The 20,122-nt window shown below is 32.2% G+C and overlaps 1 long non-coding RNA gene across 4 annotated transcripts; it reads left to right on the top strand.

Annotated features, from left to right (window-relative positions):
* Window positions 1–3,040: 3,040 nt before the first annotated feature.
* Window positions 3,041–19,528, top strand: LOC105330940 (uncharacterized). 4 transcript variants are annotated; one of them, XR_010713988.1, is made up of 9 exons: window positions 3,041–3,386; window positions 3,813–3,953; window positions 6,462–6,714; window positions 6,808–6,946; window positions 7,064–7,229; window positions 7,326–7,391; window positions 18,024–18,079; window positions 18,321–18,454; window positions 18,558–19,528. It is a non-coding gene; the product is annotated as an uncharacterized lncRNA (long non-coding RNA). The 4 variants fall into 4 exon arrangements; XR_010713990.1 differs by lacking the exon at window positions 18,321–18,454; XR_010713987.1 differs by lacking the exon at window positions 18,024–18,079.
* The last annotated feature ends 594 nt before the right edge of the window (window positions 19,529–20,122 follow it).

Genomic DNA, 20,122 nt, shown 5'->3' on the forward strand with positions numbered 1-20,122 from the left:
TTTTGTGCTTTTACTTTATCTTAGGAAATTAAACCATATTTTCTCAAAGTGTTCATGGATTAATAGAAAATATTTAAAAATGTTTATATAACGATAAAAAATACATGATAATGTTCTTGCTCATAAAAATGATGTCAAATATCAATTACCTGGAATAGCGTTAGCACAGTCAGGGATTGTTGAGATCAAGTTGTTAAGAAAATAAACATAGAATTGAAACTAAGGAAAACGTCTGAATGTAAATGTATGTTTGATGATGGTCATGCAGATATTACACATGTACTAATGCACAACTTCTAATGTACGATTTCTCGATAAGATATGTAATCAAGTCATTTAAATATCCTAGGTGATGGGAAGTGTCTTTCATTTATTTAGAACAATTATGCATGATGCATTAAGCTATTGTAATAATGGCGATTTCTTATTGCAATTTGTCTTTTGTTAAATTGTTGCCTATATAGCCGCCTCAAGTCAACTTTAAAAAAGACCATGTCAATATATAGTTAATGTAACACATAAGTGATCAAGTAGGAGATAGCTTGGTTCTTGAAGTAAAAAGTTTTCACAATTCGCGGTTTTTAGCCTCTCTAAGATTTACCAAGGAACACTTATTTGAGGTCGGGAATTGGAGAACAAGTTAAAAGAATCATGGAGTGTATTCATTCAAAAAGCATTCAGTAAATAAGACTTAGCAAAATAATTGCAATTTTAATTGGGTTCAAAATCGTGGAGAAAAATTCTAAAATACTAGTAGGAATTAAAACAGCTTCCGCTATACCAAATACTAGTAGCTATACAAAAGGTCACGTTTTGTCAATTGTATTGATTTTTTTATGCTTGCGAATAATTTTTGCGAGAAGTGTTTTTCTTTTGTTGTCCTTTTTCCCTCTTGATTACGTGTTTATGAAACAATACTCTGTATTTTGACACATACAACGCGCATGAATTACCATGATCTACTTTACAAAGCACTCGTATGCGGCTGCACATCGAAAAAATGTGTTTTGGCTCTGACGCTCTGCCGATATTTAAAGCATGGGAGAAAGATTGAGAGAGAGAGAGAGAGAGAGAGAGAGAGAGAGAGAGATCCAGTATTAACTACACAATATGCAAAATGGCACATCAAATTTAGAGAGAGCCCGGCTTTCTGTTCTTCAGTACTTTCTTAAATAGATAGGTAAAGTTAGCTACTAGTAACTGGGTACTAGTAACTGGCTACGAGAAGTAAAAAAAGCTAGCTACTAGTAACTGGCTACGAGATTAAATAAAAGTTAGCTACTAGAAACTGGCTACTAGTAACTGGCTACGAGAAGTAAGAAAAGCTAGCTACTAGTAAATGGCTACGAGATGAAAGAAACTTGGCTTCTAGTTACTTCTTACTGTCCATGGGAGAACACATACCAAGGATTTCTATTTTTGTTCTTATTGCACATACTAAATAAACGTTCTACAGTGCAGTGAAAGCTGGGACTGAAAGATTGTTTGACAATCTTTATCTTAGGATATATCAAGTGAAAAAATAGAAAAAAAATACATGAATCTTGTAAATTCTATCAGTCCAAAGTAATGTACTTTATATACATGTACAACAGAGAGAGAGAGAGAGTAAAATTATTTTCAAATGGGTTATAATATTTTGATTTTCATCATGGATGGGCAGTGCATTTATTTTGCCCTTAAAGGTGCATGTCTGTCCCCTATTCTATTGGGACATGGCATAGGGAAGGGAATAGCACTTCTTATAACAATAGATTGTTTTGATACTTAGGTTATCCTTGGGGCATAGTGTGTTGTTGACACATCTTTATTGAAGTGCAAACTAATTGGAGTAAATTGTCTAAATGATTTAAAACTCTTAAAAACAATACTCTAAAAATGTTATGAAACTGTGTTTTTATATCTAGTAATATAAACAATTTAAAAATGAAATTTTATAAATCATTTTTAATACAACTAAAACATTTTTATTTCAAGAATTATTTCTTTCTTCTTTATAATAAAGTTAATCAAAATCAATTTCAGCTATTCATTTATTCATCACATTTTTTAAAATGAACATGCATAAATAAGCATAGTAATGCAAAGTAGTGCCATGTAATGCCAGCATTACACTAGATTTTGGAAAGTAATGAATTACATTACAATTACTTGTAATGCTAATTTTGTGGCATTACACATTACTAGCATTACTTTGAAAACATGTAATGCATTGCAATGCATTACCATTACATTTAGCATTACCCCAAACTAGGAATATAGATAAAAAGAACGAAAAATGTAGGGATTTATTATTGTTTAAATACAAAAACATAACAACAAAAATGAAAAATAATTTTTGTTGTATTTCTCTGCAGGACACTTTAGTAGCCGAGTACAACAAAATAATGCGGGAAAGTTTCAACATCAAAGGTATACGCGTACGTTGACACTTGTGACCGTTATTATGAACGGTGTTCTTTTGTTTTTTTGAACGAAAATATTTTATTTTTATTATTTACTAGATTTCGGAATGGCGAAAGTTGTTTATAGGGATATTAAGGGAAGTGGCAAGAGAAAGATAAATATCGAATGCAGATTAAGCCCAAAGTTTATACAGAATGTAAAGACGGTATCGGCGTTTTTTATTTTCTACCAGCCTTTTAGTAATATACATCAAGCACGTCATCTTCTGGTTGGATACAGTCAAGACATACTGTGGGCGCAACCGTACAGAATAAGAATGTTTCCGCAGTTTAAGACTATGTTGCGGGACAAAAGTGCAACATGTACTGCGGATAAAGGTAATGGAGTACCAGTATTTGATAAATTTTTATAATATTTTTTCAATAGTCGATTTTCCAATTATACATGATATAAGCGGACATGACGTAAACTGTAAGCGATACCAGACATTAAGACGCGCGCTATTTTTTAAGTCACGCTGTCATTATGGTTAAACACTGTTGTTGGGGGACTTGCAGAAGCGATTCCCGTTATGCCGAGGGTGAGCCATCTTCGCCAGCCAAGGGTTTTCGGTCCACTTTGCTCCCCATTTATGGGGAGCAAAGTGGACCGAAAACCCTTGGCGGGCGAAGATGAGGGTGAGCATATGGAGGGGGTTTCATGGTTTCCGTTTCCAAAACCCATAACGCAGTTAGAAAAATGTCAGAGATGGGTTAAACTTTGCGGTAGGAAAATTTTTACTGTTGCTAATGTAATTAAGTCCACATACATTTGTTCGAAACATTTCCTGTCTGGAAGACCTACTGAAAAGCACCCAGACCCGATACCTGCTGCGGGGACATCCTTGGACATACTGAGGGCACAGAAACGAAAACGAAGGGTGCTTGTGAGAGTAAATAGTGGAAATGTCTTGGGTCCAGAGGAAAAGAAAATAAAGAATGGTACTTCTGAAAGCATTATTTCAAAAATTAACATTATTATTCAGTATTTTTATAACTCGAATTTTAATGCTACGTGTATCTGAAATTTGATATATACATATAATTAATTATATGGTGAAATTGACATCTGTATTTATTCAAAGTAGGTATATTTAACATCATACGACCTTTCTCAGCTATTATTTCTTATACGTACGCGTATACTCAGATTGCTGTAATCATGTTAACCATTTACTCTGAGCTTGCAATCATCACACCTTTATATGCAGAAGCAGTCTAGACTCAGAACTTACATTGGTGGTATTACATATATATATATATATACATTGATAAAATAATAAGAAAATGCATGCATAGATTTCTTCAAGTTTCTCAATCTTATTTTTAATTCTATTTTTAAATGGCTTTCTTATGATTTTTGAATAGATGCATTTTGCTTGGATGTGGGGGCAAACATGGAAATTGCTGCTGAGGAAGCTGAAGAAACTGTTGTCACCTGCACCAGTGCACATGATGAGGATGTTGAATGTGTGCCTGTAATAAAGGAAATGAAGGACATCCCCAATAGTATGTATTCTTAATGACTTCTACAAAATTAATTTTCACACAAAATCAAGAAAAATTTAAAGGTTTTTAAAGCTAATTGTGCATTACTAGCACATATGTGTACCAACAACTAAAAGTGGCTATGAATAAACTGGTATATTTTCATTTTGTAGAAAATGTAATGTGTAAGCTGTGTATTTGTTTATATCATAGCAAATTTTGTTCCCTTTGTTACATGTAGTTGACCATGCTTACTGCCCATTGACCAGCATAACAAATGTTTCAAGTGTCCAGTGTCAGACTGACATTAATTTGGAGGACCTGTCCATCTATCAGGATGTACACCTTAAAAACCAGGGCAGCTTAATAAAAAATACACGGGCCCTGGAAGTTATTGTAAAAATATTGCATGTGCATGTATAATGCAATATATTTACAATAACTTCCAGGGCCCGTGGAAAAATATATTGTGATATATTATCGTTGGGTTTAATATTGCAATATATACCGATATATCGATAATATTGCACACCCCTAATGTATAAAGAGTTTAAAGACAAAAGGAGATTTCGGTCATCCAATGTAATAAATAATTTAAAAAGTGATGTCATTTTGGAGAAAACTCGTGTGACCAAATTAGACTATCGGAAACACATGACTATCGAAAAGACCTAACGGCATGATATTAAAAAACATGAAATACTCCAAATGATTTTATTCCTACAATTACCTTGGATAAATATCATTACTATGATGATTTAATTTGACCACATGATATAAGTTGATGCTTTACAGAAATATATTTTTAACTTGCATATGCATAATATGACCGATCAGTGCGCAGAAATTTTCAATCTTAACCATGATTATTAAATTATATTATATTGTGGAAAAATAAAAAAAAATCTTGTACTCAGTGGTTGGGTTTTTAATTCACAACCATTACAGGTTATAATCAACATTTGCTGTAATTATTTTGTCCCCGCAAACAAGTACTGTATTTTTCGAAAATTAGGTAGATACTGTTTATTTGGCATAGGGCCCCGTTTTTAACCAAAAAATTTTTTAAAAAGTATAAATAGGTCGACCTCGAAGAATAGGTCGAAAAATTATCGCTAGCTTGAATTAGATGTATTCCTTAAGATTTGGATATATCCTACCGTATTGCTTAAACAATGTGTACATAATCATGATAATCGTTCACACCTCTGTGAAAATAGATCTATGTGTTATATTATAAAAAGAAATCATTTTTATTTCTACCCGACAATATTTTTCCCTCCCTTAATTACCCTTTGTACGGTTCTCATTTTACTTTAACCAATGCATGCAAAATCGATTTCTTGTTTATTATAAGCACATGATCAAAATGCATGACAGCATGTAATAATGATAGAAAAATGATTCAGTCTTAGCGAATAAAGTAAGAAATGTTATAAGAAATAAATCTATTCACATTTAATTTGTTTATGATAAATTACTACAGTATATTGATAAAAATCCATATGATTTTTATACACAGAAATTCAAGCAGTATTATAGTAAACACTCATGAGATTTGCATAAATTTGTGCAATATTTCATATCAAATTAATTAATTAAAAAAAAGACATAAATAGGGCGAAGTGATGAATAGGGCATTGTCCACGTGCCAGGAAAAAAAGTATTGACCTAATTTCCGAAAAATACGGTACCTTTAATGGGCTAAAAGGCCATTAATTGTTAAACATTCCATATTTAAAATTTTAAATGATGATTTTTTTTTCTATCTAAACTTGTAATAATCTTAACTAATGAAATTCATGTTAATATGTAGATGTTTTAAAAAAAGAAAATAAACATTAATTGTGAGAAATCAAATTCATAATTATTGGAAATGAACTATATGATCAATATGTTACTAGCACTGTATGATAATTTTTTTTACATGATATGATATGCTTCCTGTATGAAACATGTTTAACACTTTTTCATACAGGAAGCATTATGATATCATATCGTGTGAAAAAAGACCATACAGCGCAAGTAACATTTATCATATCGTACAAAAAGCAACCGTGGTATGCTGTATAGCGTGTGAGAAACATGCGAGAAACATACAGCTGGTATAGTAGTGTGTTTCAGGTTTTTATTTGTATGAAGGAAAAAAATTATTACCCCCTTCCTCCCCCTCCCCCCCCCCCCTCTGGATACACCCAGAGCGTGCATGGGGATAGGAATAAAAGGAATATTTTGATCCAAAGATAAATATTTGTTTTTTTTCAATTACATGTATATAATTCTAAATAATGCATTCCCCCCCCCCCATGTTTCATTTCGCGAGGGGATCCTCTGCTTTGCGGTGCCCTTGTATTTTTGAAAAACACATTGTGATTCATATATCGTGACCACTATATTGTGATATGTATTGTTGTTGCATAACACATGCATTGTGTTCATATAACCATAATATTTCATCATATGAATGCTTATGTTTATATGTAACATTAGACTTTTTATCTAAGTATTGTTTTCATTATTATTTTACAGCATTGATGAGTATGAATCTTCAAAAAGCTTGGAAAGCACATTAATGATGCAACCTCAGACAAGCCTAAAAATAATGCTGTTATGAAATCAATGTTGAACAACTACCCCAAGCTTTGCCTCTTTGCAAGGAGGGATATTGATAGATGGTAGGAGATTAGATATATGACTTGGGACTCTGTTGCAGCACTGTGATGCACGTTCCATAGATTCTTCTGACCACTGCACTGATTCATCAGATGTCAGACAGGAACTGGTATTTTTCATTATAACTATACATTACTTTTTTCAACACCTGATTTACAAGCTAACTCTAATTACAATGAAATCTTTTTCAAATTTATAACAGAGAGCATTCTAGAGAGGGACACAATGGTAACTCATGTAGATGTTCCACTAACTAGTTAAGATGGGCTCTCAACTGATACTACAGTCTACTCAGGACCATGCAACTTCACATGTTCAACAGCTTAGGCATTTTACTACAGGTATTACCTTTAGTTACTCTTTCTGAAATATAGGGGAACATTTCAGTAACTACAGTAGACCTGTAGTAACTAAGTAACTAAAATTTCATTGACAATTATTCTTTGCCTGTACTCAAGGGAGGAATTGGAAGGCAAATCCTGTTGAAGCACACCCAGATGTTCCACAGATCCTGCAAAACAGTGAAGATCTGTTGCAGCACATAATTACCGTATATACTTGTTCTACAGATTCAACAGGTCATAAAGGACCGTGTTGCAGAATATGTTCAACAGCCTTGCATAGGTATTTTTATTACACAAATACATGTATTCTGAATGATAGGACATTTTTGTCAAGGCAGGACTTAACTAGAATGTCATTGTTCTTTGTATACTATAGAGAGCAGTTTGGAAGCGGTTCCTTTTGCAGCACATGTACAAGATCTACAGATTCCAAAGACTAAGGGTAATACACACTGGTACTATTTTTTTTTTTTTTTTTTTTATTTTTTTTATTTCACACATTCTGCAGACATACAATGATGATTATGATGCTTTAAATATAATAATTCAGAAGTGCAAAATTTTATTTGAGAGAGAGAGAGAGAGAGAGAGAGAGAGGAGGAAAATTCAAGTAAAAATTGGATTCCAGATGTTCCAATGAGTATCAAAAATCTCATTTTCACCATTTTTATAAGAAATGAATTTCTGTGTTTCATAGAAGAGCTTTAAAGACGACATCGCATAAGATACACTCAATTGTTTCTCTGTACACCTTGCTGTGTAAATATAGTACTTTAACCAAAGAAAAATGATATTAAGGATATCTTTGCTTTTACCAAGGATGCCTAGAATGAAAGTTTTCTTGGTAAATGTAACCTGAAAATTGATTTTTTCTTCTAAATAATGTGTAAAATTTTCTAAAAAAGATTGAACACATTCACAATCCCACAATATATGTTCTATAGTTTCCTCTTCTCTGTGACAAAAGGTACACATTGTAGAGTTTACTTTTTAATTTTGAATAAAAAAGAGTTTGTTGCTAAAATTTTGTTAATTATTCTGTATTGGAACCATTGAAGTTTACAGTTTTTAGCTCACCGAGCTGAAAGCTCAAGTGAGCTATTCTGATCACATTTTGTTTGTCGTCCGTCTGTCTGTCTGTCTGTCTGTCCGTCTGTCTGTAAACTTTTCACATTTTCAACATCTTCTCAAAAACCACCGGGCCAATTTTAACCAAACTTGGCACAAAGCATCCTTAGCCTAAGGGGATTCAAATTTGTGAAAATAAAGGACCACGCCCTTTTGCAAAGGGAGATAATTAGGAATTTATGAAAATTTTCGAGAAATTTTCAAAAATCTTCTTCTCATGAACCATAAGACCAGGAAAGCTGAAACTTATATGAAAGCATCCTCAGGTAGTGTAGATACAAAGTTGTGAAAATCATGACCCCTGGGGGTAGGGTGGGGCCACAATGGAGGGTCGAAGTTTAACATAGGAATATATAGAGTTAATCTTTAAAAATCTTCTGAGAAACTAATCAGCCAGGAAAGCTGAAACTTGTGTGGAAGCATTCTCAGGTAGTGTAGATTCAAAGTTGTGAAAATCATGACCCCTTGGGGTAGGGTGGGGCCACAATGGGGGGTCGAAGTTTAACATAGGAATATGTATAGAGTAAATCTTTAAAAATCTTCTTCTCAGAAACTAATCAGCCAGGAAAGCTGACACTTGTGTGAAAGCATCCTCTGGTAATGTAGATACAAAGTTGTGAAAATCAAGACCCTTTGGGGGTAGGGTGGGGCCACAATGGGTTTCAAACTTTTACATAGGAATATATAGAGTAAATCTTTAAAAATCTTCTTCTGAGAAACTAATCAGCCAGGAAAGCTGAAACTTGTGTGGAAGCATTCTCAGGTAGTGTAGATTCAAAGTTGTGAAAAGCATGACCCCTTGGGGTAGGGTGGGGCCACAATGGGGGGTTGAAGTTTAACATAGGAATATGTAGAGTAAATCTTTAAAAATCTTCTCAGACACTAATCAGCCAGGAAAGCTGAAACTTGTGTGGAAGCATCCTCAGGTGAGTCTGCAGTTGTGCCAGACTCCAATATATTATGCAGGTCAACCCATGCCTTAAACACATCTATCCAGAACTTGTTTTTAAATGTTTTCAAAAGTATATTAATGTATTCAATACCACATGATGTAAACTTATTTTGATTAAAATTAAGTATGAATTGACTCAACCCCCTGTTTGTAACAATAAGCTGTCTCGCCCAGAATAATTTCATGGAAGATATAAATGCTTTGATATTTATCATCTTAAGACCACCTTCTTCATATTTTTGAACAAGAACATCCCTCTGTATTCTGTGAGTTGAGCCATTCAATATAAATGAAAAGATTAGCTTTTCTAATTCTTTACAATAAAAGACAGATGGGTTTGGGATAGACATTAGTATATGATTCAACATATATATGATTGTACTGGTACTATTTATATTCTGCAATACAAAATGTTTTACGACATATGACTTAGGGATTTTAATTGCAAAAGAATTCAGTTTTGCATATACCACAAAGTTTAGTGCTAGGATCTCTTTAAGAGGGCTTGATTGGCGCAACAATTTTTGGACTATCTTTATCTCCTTAATAAGAAGAGCTATGTATAAAGATATAGAAAAGTAATAAGATTTGAAAGCTAAAATATTTAGATTTTTTTCTTTTGTAAATGATAGTTTATAGCTAGACAAATCATATCAAAAAATTTAAAGAAGATCTGATGGTTAATTTATTAACCACCCAGCCTCCTTAAAGGATACCATCTGAGTACTAATTGGTCACCAAATCATTTGAATAGTAGATAGAAGCTTGTAATGGTAGTAGCATCAGCATTGTCTGGAAGGAACAGTGAAGGTAATATATGCAGATATGCTACTTGAGGGTCCTCAACACCTGTAAAAAGTTCAGCATACAAGCCCATTCTCTTAATTAAAGATATTGAATTTTACCATGTGTTTTGACTTAAAAATTAATAACCCCCCCTCCCAATAATCAGTTTTTTAAGGGGGGACTTTAAATTTCATCTCTCTTCATTAAAATAAATGTCCCTCCTGTATTCACACTCAGAACTTGTGGGTTGGTAGACTGAGGGTAAACCCATAGCTGCACAGAGATTTTAAAAACACCAATTATTGGCGATATAAACTGTTTCACATGGCTATAAACTGTTTCACATGGCGTTGAAATTGCCATGTTGTGACGTATTGTCTTAAAAGTAGAAGTCACAGGGTGTCGAGGATCCTTAATTTCGTTATTGTTTCAGTTATATTTTGTCACCGTTTCTAAATCAGCCTTTATCCTTAACTTTGACAATGACAGCTTTTTCTCTGAAGTGGGATTGTTTGTTCTGACATTTTCCCTGTAGATTGTTCATGATTTTTTTTTTGTGTCTTTATAACATTTTGTATATGCAAACATATAACTGTGTGATTGCTCATGGTTTTTGGGTCACTGTCAAATATTGTGTTTGTATCTGTTCATAGATTAAATGTGGGTCATTGTCATATATATATGTTTGTGTCTGTTCATGGATTAAATGCAGGTCATTGTCACACATGTGTCTGTTCATTGATTAAATGCAGGTCATTGTCATATATACATGTTTGTGTCTGTTTATGGATTAAATGCAGGTCATTGTCACACATACATGTTTGTGTCTGTTCATGGATTAAATGCAGGTCATTGTCTGCACACATACATGTTTGTGTCTGTTCATGGATTAAATGCAGGTCATTGTCACACATACATGTTTGTGTCTGTTCATATAATATATATATATTCACCAGGGTTGTCCAAATAAGTTTGTGGACAATTGCGTTATTGTCATTTTAAATGGGTTAATTTATACATATTGTTTATCTAAATCTTTGTCATAAAATTTCAAATCAAACCAAAGTGGTTTTTAATGTTTTCTTTAGAAATAAAGTAAAATTTTAATGTATCAAAGGCGGATCCCAGCGTAAAAATTGTCCAAACTTTGTAATTGAGTTTGTAGATATGAATATTTACAGTTTTCATAATCTTCTATTGTGATGTAGTCTGTATTGCGTACGTTATTTTCATACGTCATTTGAAAATATTTTTAAACCAGCAGAGAATTTTTAAAAGATATTATGCCAAGAATATGTCTTTAAAAACGCATGAAAAAGCGACTTCATCTGACCGCACGGAACAGCGGGCAATAAAAAAATTGTGTCAACTGAGGTAAAAAACTGAAATAAATGAATGAAACGATTAAGGAAACTTAATATCCACAAGTGGCACAAGTGATATGTTGATGGAAGATGCGATTGTACCTTCTGACCAAACGGTGAATGCGGCATATTACTCTCAAATAAACCAAGGACTACGACGTTATAGAAACGTTGTTATAACTTAACGTCATACTGGGCTGTGCGGCCTGTATAGGCAATGTATATACATTCATAACTCCGTTACAAAAATATACATTGCTCTGATTTTTATACATATACATTATTATGCTCTTTATTACAATCTTATAATACTTTCCTGATAATGGCGCTTCTATTTTGAATAAAATTACATGTGTCCACGAACTTTTTGGACAACCCTCGTGTGTATATATATATATATATATATATATATATATATATATATATATATATATATATATATATATATATATACGTTTGTGTCTGTTCATAGATTGTAGGTCACCGTCATAGACTTTTTGTTCTGCAATTTTCTGTGGATTGTTCATGGGTTTTTGTGTCTTTCAGTTTAAACATTTGTGCATATGCATGCATACATATTTAGTTTAGACATGTACATTCAAAGATATATATGTGAATGTTTATGGTTTTTGGGTTGCTCTCATATCTACATGTTTGTGTTTGTTCATGGGATGTGGGTCACTGTCATGGATTGGTTGTTCTAACATTTTTCCTGTAGTTTGTTCACGCCTATTTTGTGTCTTTGAGTTTAGAAATTTGTTTAAGTGCAAATATATATGTGAATGCTAATGATTTTTGGGTTGCTGTCATATATACATGCATAATGTACAGGTAAACAAAACTAAAAATGACAAAAGTTCAGAATTAATTAGAATGTGTCATTGCATATTAAGTAAACTTACAGTACTCATAAAATTGGCATCCAATTTGAAGGCGCCTAAACTAGGGGACTATGGAGTTGTTTGACACAGAGAGATTTCGGTGCAAGTTCCAACAAATATAATGAAAGTGATGGTGCCCCCATTCCCTCCAGCATCCAGTTTCAGCTGAGTGGCACAAGCCCTAGTTTTGGGAATATAGGTCTTGATAATAACCAATGGGGTGTCCATATTCATATAAGGAAATAAGCATAAAAGAAGCTTGTTTAAATTGTTGGGTACAATGTAGCTTGAATTAAGTCTATTCTCTCTTCTTAGTAATATCCCTGAGTTTTACCGAATCATGATCCTGCTGCTTATAGCGAATTTAGAATCACCGCACACTGTAATACCATCATTTCATGAAATATCAGCATGTATTAGTGAAAGCATATAGTGAATAAGTATCATCATATAATGAAAAATTATCAGCATGTAATGTTATACTATCAGCATGTATTGATAATTGATAAATTATCATATAATGAAGAAGTATCAGCATGTAATTTTGATGTATCAGCATGTAATGTTGATGATCAGTATGAAATGTTGAACTATCAGCATATTATGGGGATTATCTACATAAGGCAGTTGAGGTGTTCCATATCTGAGTTTCATTTATGTATATATATGTGAATGCTTATAGTTCTAAGGTTGCTATAGTAATTAATACATGTTTGTGTCTGTTCATGGATTGTGGGTCACTGTCATATATACATGTTTGTGTCTGTTCATGGATTGTGGGTCACTATCGCAGATTAATTGTTGTAATATTTCTCCTGTACCAAATAGTTTGTTGACGACTTTTTTGTGTCTTTGAGTTTAGACATTTGTTTATATGCAAATATTTTAAAGGGGCACTGTCATGATTTTGGTCAAATTTTGTTTTTCTGTTTTCATTATTTACAATGCTTTAGGGTATATTTCTAATGATCAAATGGAATTTAGAGTCAGTCATTGAGTTACAAGCAAGATACAGAGCTCACAATTCTTTGTCATGTAAACCAGGCTTGTGCCCTATTTTTATTTACATAGGTTTAATATACAAGTCTTTTTCAAGCTGATTTGTCTATCTTTTTATTCATTTTAAGAATAAATAAACAGTTCCTAACATTTAACACATTCATTTTAGGTCTAAAACTGGAATTTTTGCTTCAACATTCAAAATTTTGTTTACATAGCAAAGTAACTTCTTATTTAATTTTGGTTTCAAGCATTTTGATATTAGTATGATAGAATGCTGGAGAAAATTGTATCTACATGTAATTTGTTTGATGAATTATTGAACTGTATATACATGTTTGTGCCTGTTCATGGATTGTGGGTCATTGTCATGTATATACGTTAATTTTGTATCTGTTCATGGATTGTGAGTCATTGTTGTATATTTACATCTACAAAGTATAATTTCTTTGATTTCTTATGGAAGGTTATGGTTAATTCATAGCTCTATAGAAACAGCCAGACTAAAATCTACACGCCCCATTTATCTATTGGTCAAAATCTACAGCGGCTGAAAGTGACAGGACTGAAATTGACATGCCCTGTTTATCTATTGGTCTGAACCTACAGCGACCTAAGTAAAATCACGGACTGCATGAAATAATCATGATGATACTAGACTCAAAGTCTCACAGGAGACGATTTGGCTGTTTCTTTTAGCTAACTTACATGTGTACGTTAACAGTAATTTGGTGAATTTTACTAACTTTTCATAATCAATTTATTAATTAGTTAAAGAAAGATGTTAATATAAACAATAAAATGCTTTCTTTGATGATTCATGCAGGTTATGAAGGTAGCGACCATTGCAGGAAAAATTTACATAACCCGCTAACACGGGTTGTTCATGAGTTTACTCAATAAATATATGCTTTTACGGCATATTGAACAACTTGTAACTTCCAAATAAAATGACTTGCTTATGGAAAGGAACGATATGATTAACATAATAGGATAAACAGAAAAACCGTGAAGTTAAATGATAAACTTTCTAGGATTAACACTCGGTACTACTGGATTTGTGCATGATGATAGATCTGTATACATGCTTGATACGATAGGTCTGATAAATGATATGATAGTATAAGATTGTAAAAAATATTGATGCGGGTACCATATATATATCTTTGTATTTGTTCATGAATTGTGGGTCACTATCATATATTGTTAGTTTAAACATTTTCATGTTATTTGTTTATGGGTTTTTTGTGTCTTCAAGTTTAGTCAATTGTGTATATGCATTCATACATATTGAGTTCAGACATTTGTAAATTCAAAGATATATATGTGAATGCTCATTGCTTTTGGAGTGCTGTCATATATAAATGTTTTTGTCTGTTCATGGGATGTGGGTCACTCTCATAGAATGTTTGCTCAAACATTTTTCCTGTAGATTGTTCATTAGGTTTTTGTGTCTTTGAGTTTAGATATTTGTGTTTATGAGTATAAATATATATGTGAATACTCCTGGTTTTTGGGTCGCTGTCATAAATACATGTTAATATGTGTTAATGGATTGTGGGTCACTGTCGTAGATTACTGGTATATGCTCAAAATTTTCCCTTTTAGTTTACCAGGTAGTTTGTTCACGCCTTTTTTGTGACTTTGAGTTAGATATTTGATCTTTATGTGGATTTTTGGTTCTCTGTTATACTGTACCCGCAATGAATTTAACATGATAATAAAATGATAGGATAGAAACCACGCACGATATGATAGGATTGACGCATGTTATACATGTACATTGAAAAGTGTACATGCAAGATACGATAGGAATGATACACCAGAGGAAAGGATAAATGATGTTCATGATAAACATATAATATATTAGCTCTAAATGATCTTCAAAATTAATGTGATGAATTAATGGCATAGTTTGATAAAAAAAAATGTACAAATTAAGATACTCGCAGAAATCTTTTTATTAACAATTGCCTACTTGTTAATCCTAGCTGCTTCATCTAAAGGGTATACAAAAATGACTTATTGGCTTACATGATTAATAAATTATCTGTATTAAATTTCTACATTTTTTTCATTAATTACCGAACATCCCAGCCAAACACTACTAACATATCGGCCCAACATCGAATCCTGTGGAAAATAACAGGTTCAATAAAAATTCAACTGTCGTTTTAAATAAATATGTAAAATCTATTATGAATATTTTTGTTGTTGAAAAAAATAATCCATACAATAACAAATTATATACAAATTACATGTAATGTTTACGCAGTTATAAACTCTAGTACATATGATTAAATGTAATACTATGAGCATTTAGTCTAGAAAAAAATGTTACTGTAACCATGTTCCTATATAAAGATCTTCAATTGTTCACATTAATCTTTTATTTCCATTACTTACAGATATGATTAACATGTAATTTCTAATTTGATTTTTGTCACAAGAGTTTTGATATTAGTATGATAGAATGCTGCAGAAAATTTTACCTAATTTGTTTAATGAACTATTGTACTGTAAAAAAAATGTTGGTGTCTGTTCATGGATTGTGGGTCATTGTCTTGTATATACATGTTTGGGTCTGTTTATGGATTGTGGGACATTGTCATGTATATGTATACCTGTTTGTGTCTGTTCATGGATTGTGGGTTATCATCATATATTTCTTATTCTAACATTTTTCAGTTGATTGTTCATGAGTTTTTGTGTCTTTGAGTTTACTTAATTGACATTTGTATACCGGATATATGCGTCCATACATATTGAGTTTGTACATATGTACAATGAAAGATATGTATGGGAATGCTTGTGGTTTTTGAATCTCTTTCATGTATAAATGTTTGTGTCTATTCATGAATTGTAGGTCACTGTCAGAGATTATTTGTTCTAACATTTTTCCTATAGTTTGTTACTGTGTCTTTGAGTTAATTTTAGTTATCTGCTTATTTGCAAACATAATTACCAGGTACATGGGATGTTGGTCACTGTCATAGATTGTTTGCTCAAATGTTTTTGCGATGGGTTGTTTATGAGTTTTTTGTGTCTTTGAGGTCAGATATTTGACTGTTCATATGCGTACATATATATAGCAAGTTTAGACATATGTTTATATGCAAATATATACATTGATATGTGATCGCAGATAATTTTTTAGTTTTTAAACATTAAAGCATTATTACTTGAAAGATGTGGTCACAATTTACTGCAACATAGTGTGTATACAAATTGAATACCAAGCACTAGCATGTTATGAAAATGTGTTGCGTACACTGTTGCAGTAATCAGATCACCTGTCTCGAAAAAATAAGGATGAAATGGTTATATTTGTGGTTTTTACCTTTCTGCAATTATGATTTTTTTCTTCAAAATCTCTGTTAATTTATTCTATGAGTAATGCGCATTTAACAGAAGAGCCTTTGGAATAGCTGCTCATGCTGACAAGAATAGTGCACAATGCTATAAATTGTATTCAATGAATACTTATAACCTTTGATAAAGGTATTAAATTGATAAATTGCATTCATTTTACTGTTGACAAATGTTAACATAAATGAAATGTGTATAAGCATTAGTATATCAGGTCATGATGCAATTGAAGTTACGAGATGAGTCAGTGAATTGTGATCTTCAAGAAATACTGAAAGAAGATACTATGCGTATGCACCAGATTTGGTGATAAGGTCTTCTTTGTTATTTGTTAATATCAATCAGATCAATCAATGCAAATTAATTGATGGAAAGAAGGTGAAAGTAAATATTGTCATATACAGGTTTGTGTCTGTTCTTGGGATGTGGTTCACTGTTGTGGTTTGTTGATCACTAGGTAATCAACATGTTCATGGAATTTCAGTCACTGTTTTAGGATTTTTTGTATTCAAACGTGTATGATTATGTGGTTATTTGTATGATTATGGGGTTTTGTTCAATATAAGTATGGCTATATGATACAGAGAATTAATTTGTCAGTTCTTGTTTTTGGGTCACAGTTGAAGATGCTTGATTGTGATGATTTTCTAATGATTGTCATAAATAAGTCTGTATGTGTGTGTGTGTGCGTGCGTGTCCACAATCATTTTTTTAACCAATCATTTTTTTAACCACCATGAAGGATGTGTGTATGTAACTTGTACACAGTGGAATTCTGACAGTTTGATCATTATGGAAGCTGTACACCGCTTGTAAATTGTCACTGTCTGCCATAATTCTTTTGACTTTTCTATCATTATGTCCAATGAAAATGATTTAATTTTTCTCATCACTGCTATCCCTCTATAAACCTAATATAAGTAAACAATTGAAAGTTTTTCGCTGTAGAGGTTTCACCTGTGAGGACATACACCTTGCCTTGCCGTGCTACTCAGTCGCTATGAAATAATCAAATTTATGCACTTTTTCAAGCAAGAAGAATACTGACATCAAATAAACAGGTTAATGCATTATTTACCAACAGTATATGCACATAAAATAAGAAATAAATGCATACAAACCAAAGACCAAAGAAAGAATACTATATGGCAACAAGTAACAGTTGTGCAATCGGTTGTAACGAAATCAAATGGTATATATACATATATAACTTGTGACGGTGCTTATGTACGAGCAGTGTTTAGTTTTAATTACCGTAATAATGTAAAGACCTTAATTTTATCTTTACTCATGGTGTACTCATATTTTTGTTGTAAATAGGAATATATTCCACTGATATCCCAATTGCTAAATGCTTGGGGCGAATTGCTAAACGGTTGTAACTGTCAATAAAATTCTACATTGTAATTAAGTTCCATTTGCGCAGTAAGAATTGTTGAGCAGATGTGCTTTTGATGTATTGAAAAAGTGATATAGTTTGTTCATTTATTGATATATTTGTATTCAATTCTTCATAAGCGAAAGAAAGATATATGTATTGTACATGTATTTATGAAAGGAATATCTTCTTTGAATTTTTTCTTTCTTTTTATAAGAAACCAATGTATAAACAGGAAAAGAAAAGTTGCTTTCAATGCAGAAATAGATCAAGGTGTGAATAAAAGTATTTCTAATTAATATTTAAGGGATTTCTGTGACAATTGGTCCTTAAAACATATCCCATTTCACAGACTTTTCAAGAAAACTGTTATTTAAGGATATGAACAATTCTTCTCATGCAACACAAAGTGATTGTGCACATTTTCTTAAGTTATTGTAAAACATTATTTTAACTTACATGTACATAATTGTAGAATTTAATTCACTGAACCTTACTTATATTTGATTCACAGATTCTATTGAAGAACACAAGGATTATGTCCCAAGTGGTATAGAATCAGTGGATAAACCATCATATCCAATTTCACAGACTTTTCAAGAAAACTGTTATTTAAGGATATGAACAATTCTTCTCATGCAACACAAAGTGATTGTGCACATTTTCTTAAGTTATTGGAAAACATTATTTTAACTTACATGTACAATTGTAGAATTTAATTCACTGAACCTTACTTATATTTGATTCACAGATTCTATTGAAGAACACAAGGATTATGTCCCAAGTGGTATAGAATCAGTAGATAAACCATCATGCACCACATTACCATCAAAGAAAAAATGGACAATGGAATAGGACATTTGAATTTTATATGGACTTTAAAGATTAAAGTGTACCAAGAGAGGCAGAAGCACTGAAAGTAAAAAACAAATGCAAATTTCTTGCTGATAGAAGTATTCATCAGAAAAAGAGTAAAATGCAACATATGCTGAGACTTAAATGAGTTAACAAATTTAGGACATTTGGTCTTGCAGTAACAAATGATTCTGTGATAAACCCTTTAAATTTAAACAGTAATTGGAAGATTATCTCCTCATGAAATACCCTGGACTTATTTATAAACAAGAGTCGTCTGTATGCTTCATGTTTTAGATTGAAGATTGAATGTGTATGTGTTATATCTGTATAACTCTCTCTCCTTCCCATCTGCAACATGTGTACCTGTGGTGTAACCTCATGGTAAGTTTTTATTCGTTTTAAAATCTTAATATCAGCAATAAGATGTTGTAATTTCTTATGTGTTACTTTTATGTTTAAGGTTAAGTGAACATGATTGAAATATGTATTGCATATATTGTAAAAGTATATTACAATGTAATTTAGAATACGGTACTTATAGTTTTTAAAAAAGGACAATCATATTAATATCTAATATTTACATGTAGTGTATATTTCCCCTTATGTTTGCAGAGGACATCTGTGACGTTCAATTTGTCATGACACCTGTGGGTTTTAGCTCTGCTGGCCATAGACCAGAAGAGTGTATGCGATGATCTGTTTGTGTAGCCTTCTGTTTGTCTCTCTGTGAACAATTTTCAAATGCTACTACTATTACAGCTATCAAGAATGTTCACATATATATACATGTCTTGTGTTTGAAATCATGCATGACACATTTTTCTAACTTTGAGAAATAAAATATATAATCTTTAACTGACAAAAGTGTTCCCTTATTAATGTTGTTTTACCTCTGCAAATAAAGGTATCATGGTATAAAGGATTTACCTTGTCTGTCTGTTAATCTGTGTGTCTACATTACAAGTGTTGAGGATGGATTGCTATGCCATAGCAATATTTTTGGTGGGGGTTATGCATTTGCTGCAGCCTTTATTTGACACAGAGATGGTCATGGTCATGTAGGGATTCGTCATGACCTAGACGTGGTAGTACATGGACAAGGTGACAAGGAAAATAATGATTTGGGGTATTACCCTAATACAAAGTCACAAGGAAAAGCGTATAGCACATTTTGATGTGTCCTAAGCTATAACCGAGATAAGTTGTTCACACCTTAATTTTTACAAGTAGTTTCAAACCAATGGCATTTGACACTTTAGGCGTCAATTATTTTAGTGAAGAGGTTTTCTGGTCTGTTACCATATTCTCTTTGAAGATAATTATAGAAACCAAACTTAGAAAAACAATGTATTTGAAGATATTTTGTTTTATCTTTGACACCGGTTAAGGACAATGTTTTGATCTATGTTCATCTTATCAAAAGGGGTACACAGACCAAACTTCTTCCTGAGATGCATT

The sequence above is a fragment of the Magallana gigas genome, chromosome 5 (assembly GCF_963853765.1).
Source record: "Magallana gigas chromosome 5, xbMagGiga1.1, whole genome shotgun sequence".
Lineage (NCBI taxonomy): Eukaryota > Metazoa > Mollusca > Bivalvia > Ostreida > Ostreidae > Magallana > Magallana gigas.